General features: G+C 45.2%; 1 protein-coding gene across 6 annotated transcripts in view; it reads right to left on the bottom strand.

Moving 5' to 3' along the window:
* The window catches only part of LOC100678116 (agrin), a 341,408-nt gene that overhangs the window by 83,479 nt on the left and 237,957 nt on the right, over positions 1–19,972 (bottom strand). The gene's annotated exons all lie outside the window — the stretch shown is intronic.

Below are 19,972 nucleotides of genomic sequence, written 5' to 3'. Positions count from 1 at the left end.
GGGTTATTACGACGCTCGGTTCTATAGTATTATACCGTTGTTATAGCTCTTTGCAGTACTTCAGTCACTGCGTTGAAAGTAAAAGAAGCTTAAAAGTATAAGAGAAAACGTGCAGTACATAGAACTTTCAAACAAAACAAAGGAAAAGTGTGCATAAAAACCTGCCGCGTTTTATAAACGCGTGATATGCGAATATAAAAACGTACATTTTGCAACCGCATTGTTGCGCTTCGTTTTGATCTTTTCAATCTTTAAAATCAGGTCGTATTGATACACCGTCATCAGCCACCGCTAATGTTTGACCCTTTTGTCGTGGTTATTTTAAAGCGATTAAAATAATGCATCTCGCAGTCGATAATTCAGACCGTACATCAGCATCTTCGCAAGCTAAACTCTCCTCCCGATTCCTCCCTTGCCTCGGCCATCCCAAAAAAGAAAAGCCCAAAAAAGAGAGAGAGAGAGAGAGAGAGAGAGAGAGAGAGAGAGAGAGAGAGAGAGAGAGAGAGAGAGAGAGGCACGAGAAAAGAAAGGAAATTCGACATCCCCTTTCTTCCCCAAGACGTCTTTCCTGGAAGTCAGCCCAACGCCACTGCAATCAATTTCCTCCACCTCTTCCTCCAGAAAGTCGATTCGGCCTCCGAGAAAAGACGGAAGCCACCGCGTGCGACTGCTCCTCGGGTTTCAAGCAGAAGAGAGAGAAAGAGTAAGAAGCTACCAACGGATAATCAGTGCACGCGCTCTCGAGTCATTAATATAACTCCCTCTCTCGCTCTCCCCCCGAAGGCAAGTTGATCCAAAGCCGCGGAAAAAATCGTCGGACTCCGCGAGATCGCTTTCTCGCGAGGAAATCTTTAGCGGGAATTTTCCTCCAGCGCTGAAGAATTACCGGGATATTAGGCCAAGTTTCAGCTGCCGCGGACACGGCTTTGGCCCTAAGGTTTTGATGAATGACGCAAGAGTGTGTCCGTGTGTGCGGCTGTGGAAGATTTAAATGGAGGTCGCGCGTGCATGAATCTGAAATGTTGAGGAGTGTCGGTGTGGAAGGGATTTTTTTCGGGGCTTTGATGAACGATCGTGGGAGGATTGAGCGATGATTTTTTCGGGGAGGAAGGATCGACTGCGTTTGTTATACGAGTGATTTTAATACGTGAGTTATGGGGTTTGGGGGTGAATTAATCGGACATATAATGGAAGGAACTCATCGAAATTATGTTTAAACTGCATGCGTCAGTAGCAGAGGAAAGGCTCATCAACGTGTAAAATTAATTCTCGTTTAATTAATTTTACAATACGAAATTAATTCTCGTTTAATTAATTTTACAATACGAATATTCGAATGTGATCTTTCGTTTATATTTTGACGAAAAATATGAAATATTACGAAATTCGAACATTATTATAATTAACTTCTCTCATCGATAATCCATACAAGCAGACTATAACCTAAAGACATCCGCGAAAGTCCATATACACTGTACCTCGTCAAATTTTCGTTTTCCTCCCTCTCCTTCAAAAACACCCTTCACCCCTGCACACACGAGACTCAAATCAGCCGGAACATAACGCCGATCGATTACAACGCATCCTTCCTCGCGCGAATTTCAAACATCTCTCCGCGAGGCTTCCTCCCGAGATCTCGTATTCACTCGAGAGAGTTCACCTTCTCGGAAATCCAGTCTGCATACATACACACGCACACGACGCGTCTCTCCTCAAGAAGTCTCCGCATAAACATCCGGCTGCGCTGAATGGCTGCTTTCTCCTCGTGGCGTATTTATCCACGACGCGTAGCATACACGAGTTGCTTTTCTCCGGCGCGATGACGCGTTTTGATGGGCCCCTCCTAGAATATACACACACCTGCACACTGCAAGCTTGTCTTTTCAGGCTTGTGTGTGTGAGTTTTGAATATGCGCGAGCTCGAGATACGTATGAATGGCTTTGTCGGTTTATGGATTGCTGGTGCTGCGTTTGACGGGATAAAAATGATAGGGGTGGATGCGCATGCAGTATAGGGGAAGATTAATTCCGGCTTTGGATTCACGCTGCGCGAAGGAGCAAAGAAGAATTAAGGGAAACGATGCGCTTTCGAGGATTTTTCTCTTCTGGTTGAAGAAAGTAATCTTCTCGAAATCGTAAAGGCGAAAATTGTTCAAACAACGGCTTTGTTTACTCCTCGTGAGGATGCGTGGGGGTCTGTGCGCACAGGCTGTTTTTTCGCGGGAGAAGACAACGCGTGCACGTCGGGGTGAGAGAGAGAGAGAGAGAGAGAGAGAGAGAAAAAGCTCAGAAAGGCTTGTGTGATATGCAAAGTACGTACGCGTATGTAGTTGCCGGTCTTTGTGCGAATTTAAGCCACAGGCGTACAGCGTATCAAGTGCCGTGGAGCTTTTTCCCTACCCCCTATTCCCTCTTCCCTTTTTAAGCAATTTTTACACTCTAGAACAAATTTGCTCTGTGCGAGCTTTCTCTTTCTCGCTCTTCGTCGTATGCGCTCCTTGTTAGCTTATTCACTATTTCGAGTCTTTTTTCTCGGCTGCGAGAAGCCGTCGTTCTTCTTTTATTAATATACATTTTATAATACGAATGCGAGAGAGTGTATGATTAAGCTAATTCTGTTGGGAAGTTTTCTCTTGTCGTGCAATAATAGCGCAGAGCTTGCTCGTATCATGTACGGGAAGGTGTTTTTTTTTCAAAATGGCCTGTCTGTGAACCCGTGTTCGACGCATTGCATGCACTGTATGGCTTTATTGTAATAAAGCTGGATGTTTGCGTTGAATTACATGCATCCATGAATAAATTAAATACACTGCACGTACGAGGTTCATATTTTTGCGTATAAATAACGACATTACAGAGGAACTGGGCAAACATAATGGAACACATCAATAAAATGTGGATTAAATTACTCTCGCATGTTTAGTTATAATGAATTCCGAAAGCGCTGCAGCTCAAATAGATCGAATAATAACTGCAACTCTCGTCTTTTTCATATCTACGATATTCGAGAAACCCGAATCGATATACCGATCAAATTATTCATCGCTACAACCTCTCAGATAATACATATGTGAAACAAGCTTTCCACTAATCAGAAACCTCACCCTCATCAGCCGCAGTTCGTACAATAAATAATCAACCGGTACCAAGAGAGAAAGAGGGGGATATACGTCAGTCGGGCGCAACACGTTACGTATAATAAATCGCGCGCGAAGAAAAAGCCCGCGCGCGCTCGCGGAAAAGGTTAAGGGGTTAGTGTCGTTCCTTGCCCACGATCGCAGCCATAATTCACGAGCTTTATAACGGCAGCGCGTTTACTACGTTACGGGGTAAACAGGCTCGCTCTCTGCGGCGTTAAGTAGTCGCGTGAGCGCGCGCGCGCGCGAGGGTCAACGCTCGGGTCAACCCGATCGTATCGCCTCGGTGCTGGTCGGCGTGAGCTGCTGCTGCTGCACAGCTGGGTGCAATGCGTCTCTCCCGTGGCTGAAGCTTGAGGGTAGTTTCTTTTTTAGAGTGAGAAGTTGTAGTTGCGGAAAATTGCGTTGTTTGCGTCTGGGAGGGATTATTGAATGTTTTATGGTTATTTTCGATACGGGTTTGCTTGAAAATTAAACCAGGTTATAGATTGGATGGAACTTCTGATTATAATATTCTAATTGGAATTTTATTAGATGAATGAAATAAAAAATTTAATTGCATTCGAAACATCCGACACGATGTATTATGTTGAATCCAATTAAAAGTCTAATTGTCGAGAAGCATTGGGGCACTTCTTATACATATAATGCGAAAGAGAGGAAATGCCCTCTGTATCGCGATAAACCGCATCCGCTCGTGTAAACAATCGGGCGCGTGATTGCCAGCCTCATCTTTCACTTTATGCTAACGTTATCTCTCGCACTCGAGCTTCGTACAGGCTCGCAGCTCTTATCTTTCTTTTATCCATCCTGATTTTCTCACTCTCCTACACGCGTCTCGCGTGAGATGCTTAATTAATTGTGTATACTCTACGCTTCTAGGTAATTGATTTCACTTGGATGTGGGGGGCGTGTGCTGCTGATGTGCCAAGTGGCCGTTGGTGGAAAATCTTTAAAGCCAGCGTAATAGCCTAAGTAATTGCTTTTCTTTTTTGAAAATCGATTAATTTTTCCATCAGCGTTCATTTACTGTTGTTAACTCGTCAATGGGTTAAACCAAACCATCAACATCTGATAAAAATTCAAGCGCAGAGACAATGACTATAGTGATCGAGTGAGAAAAGACGTGACCTGCCCTTTTCTCGGATCTTAACGACGCCTGGCCCCTATCGCTCTTTACGATAGGTCAAAGCGTTCGTTCTCAGCTATCGATAAGACGAGCTCTCTGGAGAAGAGAAATTGATTTCGTAGTTGCGCTGATACGACATCAGTTCGAGGCGATGAACGTCAATGCATGGGTATTGCAACTGCGAATGACGTTCGTTAATTATAGCCAGATAGAGATATAATAAATGTATGATGCAAGATACACGCATGTGATGAAATCAATTCTAAACGAATCTCGAGATAGATTTTATTGTACATTATTAATAATTTTCCGTTGTGGTTGTAGCGAAATCCAACTATCCATCATCAAGATAGAATACAATAAAGTATAGAGCAGTTATCTTGAAACACAATACTGATAACAGCATAAAGTATGCACAAGACGAAAGTGTCTCCTTCGCTTCAAGCCCGTCAGACCTACTCAAAAATTCAATTTATTACAAAATCATCCGAAACCCCTGGAAAAATTCCGAAAATACGAAAGACAAGCACTCGACCTCGTTCCGTTCAAATAATAATCCCCACGCTGAAGAAGCATCATCCATTGGAAATAAATGCAGTACATACATCTGACCAAAACGACCCATCCATAACCCGGAGATTCATCTGCGGATCTTTTCCTCCACACGTTTGACATGGAAAACCGTCGCGGATACTCTCGCTCCCCTCGTCCGTGCGATATTCGTAATTCGAGCGTCAGCAAGAATGACGGGCTCGCGAAAAAGGTCCGACGCGCGACGCGCCTTTTATTAATAACTCCGACGCTTACAATCTGTCAGCAGGGACACGCGCGTGTATAGACAGGGGAAGGAAGGCCTGTTGCTCAAGCATCGATTTGACACGTTTACGCCTCGGTATGGATTCCTTGTTCCATCTGCCTTTCCTCCTCGGTTTTTGCCGTATTTTTTATTTTTTTAGCTGCGAACGCGTTTGATCGGCAGAGATGAATTTTTCACATCACGTAATACTTGTAAAGAAAGATTGTCATTTTTCATTTTGTTTGATTGTGAATTTAGTTCATTAGACGTGAGCTAAGTGTCATCGAGGGCTTCGCAGCAGTTTTTTTTTTTATTTTTAGAGCTTTCTGCCTTTGTCAAGTCGGCTGAATACCAACGTCCTTATACCGAATTCAATGATTAAACGTGAGACTGGCTGATAATTCATGCGAAAGTTACCGAATAGCGCTGCTTTCTATAATTCACGCGAAACCGTCTCTAGTGCTGGAGCAGCTTCGTTACTATGTAGCTGAATTTTGAATCTAGCTGCAAGTCGGTAATTTCGTATTCGAATCAAGCTACCCTTATAATTTATCAATCGTACTAATTTGCCTAGTCTCAAAACGTGTTCTGTGAAATACCTCTCCAACAACTAAAAATAAGCACCGATCTATCCTTCCATCAAGCCAAAATAAAAAAAGAAATCTCTTCGAACACCGCTACTAGCGACGCCCCTAACGCAGCTGCGAACAATTGGTGCGGAACAGTCATTTTTCGCTTTCGCGACGCATGCTAATCCAGCAGCTCTGGAAAATCTCGAAATTCAATTTATCACCGACGTCGCGCCTTCTTATCCCCGCGAGGGAGCATCGACTCATCATCGCTTCGAGAGAGAGAGAGAGAGAGAGAGAGAGAGAGAGAGAGAGAGAGAGAGAGATTTTTTTAGATTTTAGATTTAATTATTTTTTTATTGTTGTACATTGTGTTGTACATATACAATTATAGTATATTATAAAAAGAATAAAAATTTTGTGTAAGGGTGCTAGTGCGTGTGAAGAGTGTGAAATGGAATGAAGTGAAATGAGATGAATGCGCATGTGTGTATGTTTGTGTGATGTTTATGTGTTTTCCAGATTGAAGAAGTAATTTTTAGCTGCTTGTTTAAAGTGTGATATGGATAGTGTGTTGCGAAGATGAGATGGAAGGCTATTCCAGAGATAGGAGGCGCTGATGAAAAATGAATTCTTCAGCGTCTCCGTCTTGAAGGACGGGATGTTCAGTGGAGTCACCTCACCCCTCACAGGCCTGAGCGCGACGTGGAAATCAAAATATGCTAATAGATAAGTAGGTATTGAGGTGTTGAACATTTTTCTTAGAAAACAGGCCATGAAGTATTTCCTACGTCCGGCGGTGTTAAGCTATTGCAGCTCACGCCTGTAAGGGGAGATGTGCTCGTCCCTCCTCACACCGTAGATATAACGGATCCCCGTATTGACAAGCCTCTGCAGTTTTAAGTCAAGTTCCTCAGTCAGGTCGCAGTAAGAAAGTGAGCAATAGTCAATGAGGGGAAACAGGAGTGCTTGCACTAAATGTTGGCGCAATCTAAGGCTAGTGCTTTTCCGAAAAAAATAGAGACGGTACATTAAAGAGTGAGCACGTTTACAAATTTGTGTAACGTGCTCTTTCCACGTAAGTTTGGAGTCAAGCACCAGCCCCAGGTTGCGCACCGATGATTCAAAGTTGACCTGGGCTCCCCCTATATTTATATAGGTGTTAGCAGTAGAAGGTAGAGCGTTTATATAGTAGGGGGTATCCAGGACGATAGCCTTAGTTTTAGTTACATTTAGTTTAAGTCTATTCAGCGCAGCCCAGCCCATTATCCTCTCGGCGTTAGCGCTCATCCTGACAGAACAGGAGTCAAGCTCCTCGAGGTAGCATTGGCTGTAGATCTGCAGGTCATCCGCGTAGATTAGATGGGACACATCTGAATCTAGGCAAAAACCAATATCATTGATGTACAACGAGAACAACAAGGGGCCTAAAACTGACCCCTGTGGGACACCGGTGTTTAGTGGTAGAAAGGTAGAGATCTCATTGTTGTTACCAATGACGGCCTGTTCTCTTCCCAAGAGGTAAGATGCAAGCCAGCGGATAACCTGCTTGGAGAAGCCGAAGGAGGATAGCTTTCCGAGTAGCCTGACGTGACACACCGTATCAAACGCCTTGCTAAAATCAAATAGAAGTAGAAGAGTGACCTTCTTCCTGTCTATCCCAACCCTGACATCATCAGTCAGCTTAATTAGAGAGAGAGAGGGAGAGAGAGAGAGAGAGAGAGAGAGAGAGAGAGAGAGAGAGAGAGAGAGAGAGTGATTAGTTTTATTTTGCGTACATTATATTGTACGATTGTAAGTTTACAGCATTACAAGTGAGAAAAGAAAAAAAAACAATAGATATGTGTTTTCGAGTTGAAAAAAGTGATCCTTAGCGAGTTTTCTGAAAGTGACGGTGGATGAAGTGTTTCTGATGTGTGATGGCAGGTTATTCCATAGGTATGAAGCGCTGATATGGAACGAGTTCCTCAGCGTCTCCGTCGCCAAAGCAGGAATTTCCAGAGGTGTCACCTCGACCCTCACAGGCCGGAGTGTGACGCGGAAGTCAAAAAAGGCCAGTACTTATGATGGTACGACCGAGTTAAACATTTTACGTAAGAAACAAGCTGTGAAGTACTTCCTGCGTCCGGCAGTGGTTAGCCACTGCAGCTCCCGCCTGTACGGGGAGATGCGCTCATCTCTCCTTACATCATAGATCTACCGAATTCCTGTGTTCACGAGCCTCTGTAGTTTTAAGTCGAGTTCCTGCGTCAGGTCACAGTATACAAGAGAACAGTAGTCGATGATCGGAAATAGGAGTGCTTGCACAAGATGCTTGCGTAACCTGAGATTGGTACTCTTTCTGAAAAAGTAGAGCCTGTACATTAGCGAGTGTGCACGCTTACACACTTGTGTAACGTACTCTTTCCACGTGAGTTTAGAGTCAAGCACCAATCCCAGATTACGCACAGAGGATTCAAAGCTGACCTGGACACCCCCGATATTAATGAAAGTGTTAGCTATTAAGGGAATTAAATTTATGTAGTAAGGGGAGCCCATGACAATTGTTTTGGTTTTATTAACATTGAGTTTAAGCCTGTTTTGCGCAGCGCAGCCCATTATCCTCTCAGCATTAGCACTCATCTTGTTTGATAAAGAATCGAGCTCCTCGAGGTGGAATTGACTGTAAATTTGCAAGTCATCCGCATAGATAAGATGGGAAACATCGGAATCAAGGCAGAAACCGATGTCGTTGATGTACAATGCGAACAGCAAGGGACCTAAGACGGAGCCCTGCGGGACGCCGATGTTAAGACACCGCGGAGAGGAGCGCTCGCTATTGTCACCAACGACGTCCTGCTCTCTCCTAGTGAGATAAGAGGCAAACCAGCGAATGACCTGCTTAGAGAAGCCGAAGGTGAATAGCTTTCTCAGGAGCCGGACGTGACATACAATGTCAAACGCCTTGCTAAAGTCAAAGAGGAGGAGAAGTGTCACTTTCTTTTTGTTTATCCCGACCCGGACATCATCAGTTAGCTTAATTAGGCCAGACTGAGTGCTGTGGCCAGTGCGGAAGCCTGTTTGAAAGTTGTCTAGTAAGAGTATTGATTCAAGGTATTGTAAGACTTGCCTGTGTACCAGCCACTCCAGGGCCTTGGAGAGAAAGCAGAGAAGTGAAATCGGATGGTAGTCAGTCAGGGCTGTTGGTGAACTGACTTTGTTGAGTGCACGCACAAGCGACAATTTCCAGGCAGATGGGAAACAGGGTTCGCTCAGAGACAGGTTGAAAATATGACTTAGTAGGGGAGCGAGAACTGGCAATGCTTTTGAGATGACAACCTGAGGGATTCCGTCGCTTCTCCTGGCCTGAGTGTCGAAGTGCGATACTGTAGCCAACACATCCGATTTCGTTATGGTGCTGAACTCGAAATGCTCCGGGAGGTCAAGACTTTCCAGGGTGAGGAGATAATCCTCAACAGCAATAGCTAACGGATCATTGGAGATCAAGCTGAAATGCTTGTTGAGTTCATCTGTGCTAAAACGAGATGGTGAAGGGGCCTTGGTGGCAGAAATTCCAAGTTTCTCCAGCTCTCTCCAGATCTCGGCAACATCAGTCAAGGTTGACAGGCGTGAATAGTAATAATTCAGCCTGGCTTCCTCGACTTGTTTGTGAGCATTGTCTCTAGCTAGCCTATATATGCGGAGATCCGAATCGAGTCTGGAGTTCCTGAAACGCCTGTAAAGTCTGTATCTCTCAGATACAAGGTCACGAAGAGCCATGTTGAACCACGGGTGACGCTGTCTTCTTGGTGTCACAGTCCGTAATGGGGCGAGATGATTGGTGGCGTTAGTGAGGTTAGCGTTAAGTGTGGATATGCATTCATCGAGTGATAAAGAGGTGAGAGATGACCAGTCACATGCGCTAAGAAAGTCCCTTAGCTAGAGTGGCCGTGATAAGGTCATGTCCGTTGATGAGAGAGAGAGAGAGAGAGAGAGAGAGAGAGAGAGAGAGAGAGAGAGAGAGAGAGAGAGAGAGATAGCTTGGATCGAGCTTGCATCGAGCTTGGATCGAGCTGGGCAAATATGACGTTTGATTCACCAGTGGTGGTTCGATTTTTTGTGTGCCTCCCGTTCGGTCGGTGCTTTTTTCCACTAGTTTTTTTGAAACGCTGTACTAGGCCTGTCTCTTTGTCGCGGATTATTTGAGCTGGAGAGGCGGTTCGACTTTTATTGCTTGCGACCGGTTATTGCGAGCCCGTTTTTTCCGGCGTCTGTGTTTGGTTTTTGAGAGAATGCCGGCGAGTTGCTTTTGGGTTGGTTATTAGCTTAGCTGCAGCTTTGATATCATATGGCTTGTGATGCACGCGATATTGGAGGAGTTTTGGCTATTGGAATTGATTTGAGGTAGAGAATATAGCATGATTTTAATTGTGACGTTTTCGAGCATTGAGATTGTAAAGCTTTTGATTATTGTGATTTATGGCGGTTGTATGAATAGTCGGTGGAAATTTGCGTACGATGGAGTATGCTCATTAGATATCAGGATAATAATTTTCAAGCAATTTAATACGATCAACCTAAAACTATGCTATATTCCAACTATGCTGCACAACTGCGGAATATCTCCCGAGTTTCTCGAAAAAATAATCGTAATTCCGAGTTTATGAGAAAACGAACTTTAAATTTCGTGCGATTCATTATACACGAAGCACGTAACCAAACATCCCAGCAAGAAATGCAATGATAATGAGGTAATTAGCAATTGTTGTTGGTTGAATTTACATGAAGCCGCAATTTTTGGTATGCCAGTCGAGTTATGCATATCATGTATTCTACAAAATACGTGCGTATATTCATGCGTAACTTACAGCCAAGATAATTCAAATGCCCGTTCGCGTTATTTAAACACACCTCGTAATAAACCACTCCAGCAAATCTCAAGACCAAATCACAAATCCGATCAAAGCTCCATTCGCGGAAGAGTGAGAAAAAAGCGTGCATAACCGAATTAACATCGAGAATTCCCGGTATAATCCCGGCGAAATAATTTCCTCAGACAAGAGGGCAGCGAACCCGGCTCGTGCAGTTTCGCCCACCTACCAGCATGATCCGGCTCTGCACAAACGCGCGAAATTGCATTACATACGGCTCGATCACACCTCTCCGATTCCACCATCATTCGGTTATTTTCCTTTCCGCCGCTGCTGGGGCAGCATTGGAAATCAGCATCGGCTGATCAAAGAGAATGGCACACGGCGGCCTTTGCTCTCAGCCAATAAAAAGAGTGTAGCGCGCGATGAAGACGAGAAAGAGATCGAGATGGAAGAAATATCCGAAGGAGCATAATGGCTTTGGAGATGGGAAAGCTCTCTTTGCAGACAGACGCCGCGAGGGAAAAAAGAGCGATGGAGGAAGGTGCTTGGTTCGTCAAAGGGAATGAGGGCACCCGAAGCGATATAAATAATATCCGTCAGTCTTGCGCTTGCGGCACAGCCTCAGCCCGTCCTTCCAATTAAGCCGTTAGCTATATGTATAGCGCAATTACATCTATGTACCGCGGAAGCTGAGTCGAGAGCGATAGCGCGTGGATTATCTGCGGCGGGTTCGTTCTTCGAATAAGGGCGCCGGTGGCGTGGTACAGTATAGCGCTGCTAATGGTTCATCGACGGAGTTAGCGCCCGGCTAGATCCCTTTGTTCTCGAGCTTTCGCGCCTACATCTGCTCGTATCTGTACGTGTCAGGCTTGGAGTTTATTGAGCTTTGAACTTTCTCATTATATGCCGTGGGCCGAACTCTGCGGCAGTTAGTAGAGAGCTCGAATTAGCCACGTAGTTGTTTTTGGAATTTCAACTTTGAGGGATTTCCCCGCGCCTGTGTGTGCTGTTCGAAACTGCTTTACTTTTGAGCTTTAGAATCGCTTTGTATAAAGCACGTAGCGGCTCGGATGCGCGAATCGGTTGATTTGCGAATCTAACAAACGTATGAAATTTAAATTTGCCACAGCGGTGGGAAAATAATTTCAGCGTCAGAGTTGAAAGTTGTTGTCTGGGTCTTCGCTTCGGACTGATTGAGTTAACAACTTTCTCGTTACGCACGTGAGCTTTGGCCATTTCATCCGCAATACTGACGTATAATGCAAGTATACTACCGTGCGATGCCGGATTCTGACGTTTCCTCGCTTCTCTGTCCTGCACCAGATTGAATTTTTGTAAATGTTTTCCCCGACGAACAAAGCGAATCAGTTAGCATGTAATTAATTTTTGTACCGTACGTGGAAAGGACAGGATTGTAAACGAATTAAAAATTTTAAATAAAATTATACGTATTTCTTTTGTGCTATATGAACTCAGCCTAAAGTAACCACGTAAAAATCCGTACGTATACGTGCAACATTTACGATATCCTTGGTAATGAATCCTCGTATTTCGAGAGGCGCATAAATCCTTAACGACAGGAATCGTAAAGAACGTCGCGCAGCGAGAAAGATGCTCCGCGGCCGGAAGTTTAATCGTTTGTAAAACTCGAATAGTCCCGACGCCGCCGCGGCTCTCGTAAAATAATTCGCCGCCGGGGGTTAATTCCGTAATCTCAGGCGCAATCTGGCGCGACGAAAATCTCAGGACGAGACCGTATGCAGATTTTAGCTGCCTTTGACGAGCGCAGCGGCGCCGTTGGAATTGCTAATTAATAACCGAGCGATTATGCGAGAGACTTGCTTTAGTCGCCCGAATGAAATCGATGAATGCTAAGAGGCTATAGACAGCCAGTGTTCAACTAATAACGAGGCATGAGTTTTGGATTGTCGGGGAATTCGATTAGGTGCTTCGAAATAGCTCTCCCTTCGCTCGTCTGATAATAAAAATGAGATTTTACTCGTCGAAATTAGTGTAAGACGTTGGGTAACGTTGGGAGAGGAATGGGTTCTTGAATTATGAAATATAGCTAGTCTAAAGTTAGCTAGAAAAGTGTTTGTTAATGCCGATTCAACGAAGCTGTTATTTTTTCCAAACTGTATATTAAAATTACTAAAATCGGAAGTTTTCTTGGAAATGCCGAGTGAAATCATGATGAATTGCTAATGGAGTTTGAATGCGGACTTAATTGTGAGGCGGAAGTTTCGGATGTCAAGATAATCAATATAGTAAATTAAATAAGATGATTTCAAAATAGATTCTCAGCGATCGTCGAAAAATAAAAACGAGCATTTTATTCATAGGAATCTTTCGAAGATGCTGTCGATAGTTTTTAAATAAATGATGGATTCGATTTTCTGGACTAAGAATATGATATATTCAAATAAGTATATATTTCAATGCTTATCCAACAAACCCCTCTTAGAACTAAAAAATGATATCTTTCTAAAATGGGGCAGATATGTGTCAGTTTGAATTTTACTCTTGTCCAATGCAGTAGTGCGCAGGTGGGTCCTTCAAAAAGTAACGCGACAGCATATCCGAAGCGTGAAATCAGTCGCGAAAAATTCTTAAGCCCCGGAGAGTTGCGTCTCTCATCAATGCACGCTCACCTTTACTAATTACCGCGCTCGACTCTACTTAAGCTAATTAGTCGCGGAGCTTTCGCCGAGACTCGAGCTCTGATCGATGTTTCTCTCGGCGGTAATCTCGCCCCGCGCTCTCTTTGTGTATCGCCGATGAAACCGAATGCCGCGATGAATGCCAGCCCCGTGATGCTGCGAGAAACGAAATAGTCGCGGTGAATTGTTTATGTAGCCTCGATTTTTGCTTTAATTGGCTGCTGCGACGCTGCGCTTTTTTTTTTGTTTAGTCTCATCAAACCGTACTCTATTGGTAATATCAAGCGGTCTTACGGATGGCATTGTGCGCAGAAAAAAATTCCAATAATAGCAATAAAGCCCGTGTATTGATTCTCTTTATCGATAAACTTAATCGAAAGAAACATCGATACAGCAACAACTTGTAGGCGAACACTGCAAGTTATTATACGCAGCAGCAAGCCGCGGGCTGTATGGACTCGGCGAACTGCCGAACGTTAATTTGCGCGGCTCTGCTGCAGTGTATACAGCATAACGCAACGCGTATCGCGTCGCCCGTGGCCGCATCTCCCTTGACACGTGGCCCAGACGCCCGCTGCGCTGGTATATAAACGCATGTGTCGGAGATGCGAGCGAATTTACCTGGGTCACTGATTATAGCGGCGACCACAAGAGAGAGAGGGAGAGAGAAAAGCCAGATGATAATTTGACTCTGCGGAGCTTTAGACTCGCTGTTCGTGGTGCGGCTTTTTGTTTCGATGAGCTGGACTTAGCTTCGTTCGTTCGTTAGAGATTTTGCTGTAGAACCAGTAGAAAACGATCGTTTTGGTCAGGCGACAGTTTTCGCTCACAGCTACTAATTATACGTCCAAGTTATTTTTCAAAAGATCGCATTTTTCTATCGAGAGGGTGAAAGCTCAACGTACCTCTTAGAAACTAATTAACAAGAGATCTTATCCGAGCTGTCTATCCTATTCCGTCCTCGATCAGCAGCGTCATTTCGTCAATATCTTCCAGAGGACCGTCGAGCCCTTGCAAATCGATTGACAGCCTCTAGTCGATTCGTTAATGGGTTTACTCATGAAGGCGTGTTCCATCGATGTTTATGACACGCTTTCGCTCGACCCGAAAAGACTTACACGAATGTCCCCCCCCCCCCTCCCCTACACAACGATTTCTCAAAAGAAGGAAACGTGAACCTTGATAGAATCGCGGAAAACACCACTTACCACACATACACATGCTTTTTCTTATTAATTTCTCGGCAGCACACACGTATATCGCGCACGGAGGAAATCTAGCGCGTATATAATAGAAGCTCAAAAGGGTATATAGCCAAAGCTTAAATGAAATATAATAGGCATTATTACACGTCTCACGGCTGCGTGCGTTGTACGATTGCGCGTGTAAAAAATCTTTCCATCGATGCACGTAAATAATAATTGTGGCCGTCGAGCTGGATCGATCTGCGCTCGCGAATCGCATTTTAATCTCGTGCCTCCTTTCCTCTCTTTCTCCCGACGATTACGATGCTAATTTCTAGCCGGTACAGGCGCACGTACACACATACGGGCGAATGGTAGCTTGTCACGCTTTTTCCTTATTCTTTTCTTTTGTGTTCAGCGCTCGTAATGCTGCTTTCGAATGGCGAACAATAGTCCTCGTGATTTAAGTACGCGTTACACGAGGCGTTCGAATTACTGTACAAGATTTTCAGCTGGAATCGTTATTCAGTGGTGTGCAGTGCATGTGCGCAGAGCTCGTAACAATGCGTTATTGTGCTTGAATTAATACCCGCGGTGGAGGGAATTCATCGCATCGCGCGATACAATATTACACACTTCGGAGGATTTGCCATTAGCAAGCCCCTCTCTCGCTCTGATTTGCAGCGAGAGGCTTCGCTTATGCAACGAACAATAGCTGTTACTGTGGGACGATAATGCGCTGTGGATTCTCAAATCCGTGCATCTCGAAACCGCTAATAGCGCCATTTTACAGTAATTATCTTAGGCCGCTGGATTATTGGGGGAAATTATTTAACGCGGATTTCGCATCGGATTCCGATAACGCAAAACTATTGATCTCTTTTTTTGTCATTCTCCGCTTGTTGTGGTAGGGATACAATACAGCGACTAATAGAATATGCATTCAAAGTCTATATTTCGAATTTCTATCTCGAAATTGAATAAACGCGTTGGATGAGTCAGTGGTGGCAGCTGTCAGAAGAGTGAGACGATTTCGATTTCGTTTTGTGCTTTGTTCGACAAAATCTTCAATGGAAGTCGTTTATTTCTGGATTACAACAGTGTCACACGTCCAATCGAAGTACGCAAGACGTCTCTTAATTCATTCCAAGAACTTATTTTCTCCGGCACCCAATCAACAAACATCCTGCGCACTGCGGATACAGCTTCTTGAGTATTAAGATCCTGGCGTTAGGATTTATTCGAAGCAGCGGCTGAAATATGCATCAATGGGGTTGGCGCAGCAGCAGCCAAAGGGAATATTATTCATCGCGCGCGGTCAATGGGCCATCGACCTTCAAACCGCATAGCCGATGCTGAAGCCAGTCAGTCAGGAGGAATCTGAGTGCATGTACGTACCGACAGGGTCTGCAGTGCTCAGTATAGGTATTACACGGACAGACACGGATGAAGGCTGATGCGCGCAGTTGCACGTCTGTATATAGGTATCCGAGCTGCTTTGCATGATTGGATATGGAATAGAGGATGTTTCGTGCGAGCCGTGGTATTATCGCGTCGACCTCTGAATTTCGGCTGCAGAGCCGCGGCTTCTTAAAGTCGAGCATGGAGCGGCGCAGTCAAGAATTGTTCTGAAATCGCGCATCATTACCGCGCGTACACGTCGACGGCGCAGGGAGAGCGCAGCATCAGAGCGGCCAGACAGATACCACTAATCTGGCCGTTTCCACTTAATTTGCCGAGGTAATTAAGCGTCTCATTCGCGCTGAGCTGCCTCTATAGCGGCAGCGGCAGCCCATTCCCGAATCCAAAGCCTCGGGTACTTCATTATGCGCAGGCCCTATTGTGTCCGAGGAAATTGCGAGGAACGTGTATGTGGCGCAGCGGCTTTTCCCACGCGCTTCACCCTCTCCGCTTTCCTATCTTTCGACGTGTTTCCCCGTATACCGGGGACCAGCTCTGCGCGCGTGGTAATTGTCTCTGGTGCGCGCGCGCGCGCGAGAGAGAGAGAGAGAGAGAGAGAGAGAGAGAGAGAGAGAGAGAGAGAGCTTGATGTGGATCGCGCAGTTGTGGAGGATACTTTGAGACTTGCGCGTGTGTGAACCTTCTCTCTCTCACTCTCTGTGCATGAGATGTGAATGAAGGTGCGTAATTAGGATGAAGTTGTTGCGGTTGTGGTTCGTTATGCCGGTGTACTGGGAAGGGAGAGCCGGCTCGGGCTGTAGCGAGTTCTCTCTCTCTCTCTCTCTCTCGCGGCGAAAGGCTGCGTAAGTAGGTAAAAACAATTTTCGACGGAGTATTGTGATGCCATCCGCCCTGCTATCCCTCTAAGTTATAGTTTGTTCAATTTTTCGCGTTCGTTCGTTCGAGTTCGGATAACACTTAACGTCTAGGTATACCGTAATTAAAGTAACATTTATAACGCGCTATCAAACTCAAACGCACACACTGGCCATAAAACACAAACCGCACAGTGCAGTCGCTCTGCAGCGCCAGCACATCCAGCGAGTCAAGCGCAGGTCCTTCTAACAAGCAGCCTCAACCGACGATATGCTTTACGAGCTAGAGCCCACGAGATCCTTTTCTCTCCTAGGCTAATCGAAAGTAATTTGCCGCAGCGACTAATTGCCTTTCTCTCTCTCTCTCTCTCTCTTTCTCTCTCTCTCTCTCTCTCTCTCTCTCTCTCTCTCTCTCTCTATCTAGAGTGTCTTCAAAAAGCTCTCCCTTTCGATTCCAAAGCGAGCGTATCGAGCTTAGGAAGCGATGTTCTCGCGCGCGCCAAGACAATCAAAGCGATACTGGCGCTGTTAATGCGGTAACTACCGGATTTGATGGGTTAGCTCCGGCAGTCTGGAATTGATGTAGCGCGGATTTAGCGGCCCCCTGTACACGAGAGTTGAGGAGCTGGAGCGAAGGAGCTGTGCGAGATACACGGATGATGCGTCGCTCGTATGAATTGATAGTTTCCAGGATATGCTGCAGTCGCTCGGCTATTTTGCCTGTTGCGGTCCTCTGGGCTTACGAGATCACCTGGTAATGGTCGTATTTGGAGGGGAATTTTGAAAGGTTTATTGATGCGTTGAGTTTTGTTTTTTTTTTCTGAGAATTGAAAGCAGCGAAGGATATATTTCGATTCGAAGTATCGAATAACGACGCGGGAAAGCGATGGGAAAATTTGTACGAGCGTACGTGATAAACGCGCGGTGTGTGGGTTGTGCAGCAAGATTCAAATCCGTCACAATAAAGTTTGCGGCTGTAGCTGCAAGCAGAATTTATTTCCCTTTCAATGCGATCTCGAGGAATGACATTTCTATTGATATTTATCAGATTATAATGACATCCTATTCTGTATCTGAGTCGTCAGTGTAAGCATTGTTTTAAGCTAATAAATTGAAACTATTAAAATAACTATTAAAAAATGTCGACTGTCCCAAATCCTAACCAAAAATTCTCCAAAACAAAACACCCTCCACAGAGCACCTCCTTCATTACGTCACAATTATACACCCAGAACAACAAGTCTCGAAGCTCCCAAAAAACGCAAAAATTAAACTCTCTGGAAACTCGTTATGAACCAACGAGAGCAACCGCACGAAGCTTTTTCCGGCGCGGCTCGCTGCATCCTCATTTACGTTTCAGGAGAACTCGTGCATCGGCATAGTGATGCCGCGCGCTCGCGCTCTTCTGAAAGTTTAACAAGCAGGAACCGTAATTCGTGGCGAGGCGCAAAAGCCACGCGGTGCGCGCCGTGGACCCGCTCGGTCTTCTCGGAATGCGAAGATCGAGATTCCGGATGCTGGTTTTGCCAAGCAGGATTTGAGAGATTTCGAGACACTGATCGTCGTAGACGATATTTCCTTCTTTCTATACGACGTTGAACACAAAATTTTTATAGAGTTGCGAGGATAAACAAATTTTTCGGGATTCGGGCTTGCAGTGAAGAAGGAGTGTTCTTATGTAGACGCCCAAGAATATTCGCTATTCATGCTTTCGATGAATCGCGCCTCGGTCCGTCACCTTCTATCGGCGGTACGGATCTTCAGCAATTATTCAGACAGGTATAAGAGCTGGACATACCGACAGCTTGATTTAAGCAAGCTTGGAAGCTGTTAAAATTTCGCATTTGACAGCTTCTATCGTTCCGTTTTCTGAGAAAGAATCTTGTTTATTCCAAAATAATTCAGTAGTCATCGTCGAATGTCCTAAACGACTTTTTTTACACAGACAACTTATCTAATATAACTAATCCAACCAGTTTCCTCCCAAAAAAAAGATCATATCACTCCCGTGTACTCGAAAGTTTAAAGCGCAAATCCTCGCGACTGTCATCGCCTATAAACTCGCACGATATTAAATCCAACAACAAGAACAAGAGCAACAGCGCGGTGACAACGACAGCTTACGGCAATAACGCCCTCTCCTCGCGACATGATGGATTCTTCATTAAAACTTGGTCCGACGCTTGTCTCTCGTGGGATCTATAACGCCCCGCGGAAAACTCGAGCGTGGAAATCGAGCTTGCAAAATTTTCCAGTGAAAGCACGCATATTATAAGCTCTCGTGGACGCCATCTTCGAGTTTAACGGCCGCTCGTTGTCGTCGCGACTTTTCGCCAGGACACATGCAGGCAGTTACAGCTTATTGTCACTGCGCCAGTTTTAATACGACGAGCTTTTGGTGCTTCAGGTGCGCGTCGTTGTGATTTTTTTTTTTGAAGAATGAGGTGGTTTTTCTTTTGAAAATGTGCTTTTAAGCTCGACTGCGCATTACGCTCGAAAATTTGTGCGAACGACGAGTGTTCGCGAAAAACAAGCGCTCGCTTCAGTTGAAATTTTATTCAGGCACAAGTGCACTGTTTATCGTTCCGACGAAGTACAAACAAGTTTCTTCTAGACTGACGGCCCCGCCAATTGTCCCGGGGCAATGCGAAGTCTCCTTAAAGCGCATACGGCTAAAGTTTTTATCGCGGTACAGTGGAGTCAGATTATTATCTCCCAAGAATGAGATTTTATCGCGCTGCAAAAGTCATTCTCTTTCGCTGCAGCGCCGAGGGAAGTGCGAAAAAATTTCGACCATTCTTTTGAATTGCGCTGAAAGGGAAATTCAAAAAAATTACTCTCAGCGCTGTGTACGTCGTTGAAACGAACGCGTGAAGCGCACTGCAGGCGAGCTTTTAGAGTGATACAGTATATACGCTTTGTTTTTAGAAAATGTCCGTTATCATCACTGCTGCGCGCAAAATTAATTAGAATAACGTAAAAGAGCCGGGCTCCATTCCCAAGCTTCGCTTAAATTCTCAGCAGCGACGAAAATTCCATCGCACACGCGCGAGCGCATAAAGTCCCAATTCACAGGCATACCTCTCGCACATTCGCATGGGCCTAGAGGGAGAGGGGCGCGGGGGGGGGGGGGGGGGGGGGAGAAAGGGTCGCTTTCGATTGGCTCGTAAAGGCATTTATCGCCGGTCCCCGCGTCTAATTAAGGCTTAGAGGCCGCGGCGTCGTCGGTGGAGCCACACTAAAATCCGGCATTCATAGGCGTGTATAGGCAAGGCGATCCGCGCGTCGCCGCTGCCGCTTAAGTTCGTTTGGGCCATGAGATAGCGCCTCGCGAGCTACACTCGTTCGGCCGTGCGTAAACGCGTTTA

Source organism: Nasonia vitripennis, chromosome 1 (genome assembly GCF_009193385.2).
Source record: "Nasonia vitripennis strain AsymCx chromosome 1, Nvit_psr_1.1, whole genome shotgun sequence".
NCBI lineage: Eukaryota > Metazoa > Arthropoda > Insecta > Hymenoptera > Pteromalidae > Nasonia > Nasonia vitripennis.
This window is presented reverse-complemented; position numbering and strand designations above follow the sequence as displayed.